A 3221-nucleotide genomic window follows, 5' to 3' on the forward strand; every position below is an offset into this window, starting at 1 on the left:
GCAGTCGTGTCTCAGTGCTGGGGGTACCCAGGGGCTGTGACGTAGCCGAGGGGACGCAGTCGTGTTTCAGTGCTGGGGGGGTCCCAGGGGCTGTGACGTAGCCGAGGGGATGCAGTCGTCTCTCAGTGCTGGGGGTACGCGGGGCTATGGTACAGCAGAAGGGACGCAGTCGTGTTTCAGTGCTGGGGTACCCAGGGGCTGTGACGTAGCCAAGGGGACGCAGTCGTCTCTCAGTGCTGGGGGTACACGGGGCTGTGGTACAGCAGAAGGGACGCAGTCGTGTTTCAGTGCTGGGGGTACCCGGGGAGTGTGATAACTACTTTCTGCTACATCACAGCGCCTGGGTACTGTGGTGAGCAGGCTCAGGGGCGGAGGAGTCTTCGGCTTGACCCTGGGAGAGAGGTGGTGACCTGGAGAGGGGCTGGCACACTAGGGGTTCCTCCTGGAAACCGTGGGGAGCTGAGAGCACCCAGGCCTGCGAGTGGCCTGCGGGAAGATGTATAAGAAGCGCCTTAAGAGTGACCTGGTGGAGCTGTGCAGGCAGAGGGGGCTGCGCATTGGGAGGCTCACCAAAGAATAGCTGATTGCCCAGCTGGAGGAGGAGGATCGCTCGGAGGAGCTGGTCCCTGTCTCTGAGGGAAGCAGCCCGGCAGATGTCTGTCCCAGCTGGGAGTGGTCAGATGGCTGCCGAGGGCATCCTGGGACCCCCTCCTACCTATGCCTAGGGGAAGGCCTGGGAGGAGCCCAGTGAATACCGAGGGCACCGTGACCCCTGCAGCCAGCAGGGGATCCTCCCGGCGGAGCTCCCCATCCCTGGAGCTGAGGCGGCTGGAATGAGAGAGGGAGATAAATCTGAAAGAGCTGGAGTTGAAGCACAGGAACTGGCAGAGAAAGAGAAACAGAGACGGCATGAAAAGAGACAGAGACAGCATGAGCTGGAGTTGGCAAGGCTGAGGAGCAGTGAGCCCCCCGCTGCGGTGAGTGATGAGGGAACCAGGACTGCATGGAGATTTGATAAGTGCGTCCTGGCCCGGTGTAAGGAAGGGGAGGACATAGATGACTTCCTGAATGCCTTTGAGAACGCTTGCGAGCTGCACAGGGCTGATCGTGCAGACAGGCTCCAGTTTCTCGCAATCCAACGGGCTGGTGGAGAGGTTCAATGGGATGCTAAAGATGATGCTGAAAACCTTTATGAACCAGCACCCGCAGGACTGGGACAAGTACTTACCTCACCTGCTGTTCACGTACAGGGAAGTGCTCCAGGAGTCTATCAGGTTTTCGCCTTTCGAACTGTTATACAGCAGGATGGTAAGGGGGCCCCTGGACCTGATGAGAGACGAATGGGAGGGGAAGGCCACTCCCGATGGAGAATCAGTGGTGGAGGATGTCCTGACCTTCCGAGAAAGACTTGCTGAGCTCATGGGCTTGGCCAAGGTGAATCTGGCCAGAGCCCAGAGGAAGCAGAAGATCTGGTATGACCGCACGGCACGGGCCCTCTCCTACACCACCAGGGGTCAGGTGATGGTTCTCATCCCCGTGAGAAAAAACAAATGACAGGCTGCCTGGGAAGGACCCTTCAAGGTTGTCAAGCAACTAAATGAGGTAAACTATGTGGTGGAGCTGTCGAACTGGGCGCACCACCGCCGGGTGTACCATGTGAATATGATGAAGCCGTATTATGACAGGGGGAATGTGGTGTTGGCTGTGTGTGGACACTGGGAGGAGCAGGAGATGACCCTTTAGTAGATCTATTCCCTGGGACAAGAGCTGGCTCCCCCCTGGAAACAATTCCCCTCTCGGATCGGCTAACCCCGGCCCAGCAAGCTGAGATCAGAGGGGTGCTGCATCTGTACTGACAGCTGTTTCCAACCATCCTGGACGCACTAATCTGACTGTCCACCGGGTGCAGACAGGATCGCATCCCCCTATAAAATGCTCCCCCTTCTGAGTCACAGGGAAAACTGCTCAGGACCTGGAAAGAGAGGTCGGGGACATGCTGGCTTTGGGGGTGATCCAGCCGTCTTCCAGCCCTTGGGCCTCACCGGTGGTGCTGGTCCCCAAAAAGGACGGGTCGATCTGGTTCTGTGTGGACTATCGGAAGCTCAATGCCATCACTGTAGCCGATGCCTACCCCAAGCCCAGGCCTGACAAGCTCCTAGACAAGCTGGGAGGCGCTCGGTACCTCACCACCATGGATCTTACAAAGGGCTACTGGCAAGTGCCGCTGGATGCAGAGACCAGGCTGAAATTGGCCTTTATCACCCCTCTGGGGCTCTATGAGTTCCTGATCCTGCCTTTCCGCCTCAAAGGGGCGCCGGCCACCTTCCAGCGCCTGGTGGATCAGCTACTGAGGGGGATGGAGAGTTTTGCCGTGGCGTATATTGATGACATCTGTGTCTTTAGCCAGACCTGGTAGGACCATGTGTCCCAGGTTAGACAAGTGCTGGACCGACTCCAGGAGGCTGGGCTGACCGTAAAAGCTGAGAAGTGCAAGGTGGGGATGGCTGAAGTATCTTACCTGGGCCATTGGGTGAGGAGCGGTTGCCTAAAGCCGGAACCAGCCAAAGTGGAGGTGATCAGAGACTGGTCCGCTCCGCAAACCAAAAAGCAGGTCCAAGCCTTTATTGGGATGGCAGGGTACTATCGAAAGTTCATGCCCCACTTTAGCTCCATAGCCGCCCCCATCACTGAGCTGTGCAAGAAGGGGAAGCCAGACAAGGTGGTCTGGACCGGGGAGTGCCAGGAGGCTCTCTGGGTGCTGAAGGAGGCTCTGGTCAGTGGCCCAGTTCTGGCAAACCCAGACTTTGACAAGCCCTTTATGGTGTTCACCGACGCCTCAGACACGGGACTGAGGGCGGTGTTAATACAGGAGGATGAAAAGGGGGAGAGACACCCGATCGTGTACCTGAGTAAGAAGTTGCTACCCCGGGAGCAGAACTACGCGGCCATCGAGAAGGAATGCCTGGCCATGGTGTGGGCCCTTAAGAAACTAGAGCCATATCTCTTTGGGCGACACTTCACCGTGCACACCGACCACTCTCCCCTGACCTGGCTGCACCAGATGAAAGGAGCCAACGTCAAGCTCCTGAGGTGAGCCTGCTCCTGCAGGATTATGACATGGACGTGGTCCAACCTGATAGCAGACGCGTTGTCCCGGAGAGGGGGCCCTGAACTTCCCCAGGTCACTAGTCAGAGTGACCCTGCTCAGTTCAGTCTCGAAG

This window comes from Terrapene carolina, unplaced genomic scaffold, assembly GCF_002925995.2.
Source record: "Terrapene carolina triunguis isolate 2854851 unplaced genomic scaffold, T_m_triunguis-2.0 Scaffold230, whole genome shotgun sequence".
Lineage (NCBI taxonomy): Eukaryota > Metazoa > Chordata > Testudines > Emydidae > Terrapene > Terrapene triunguis.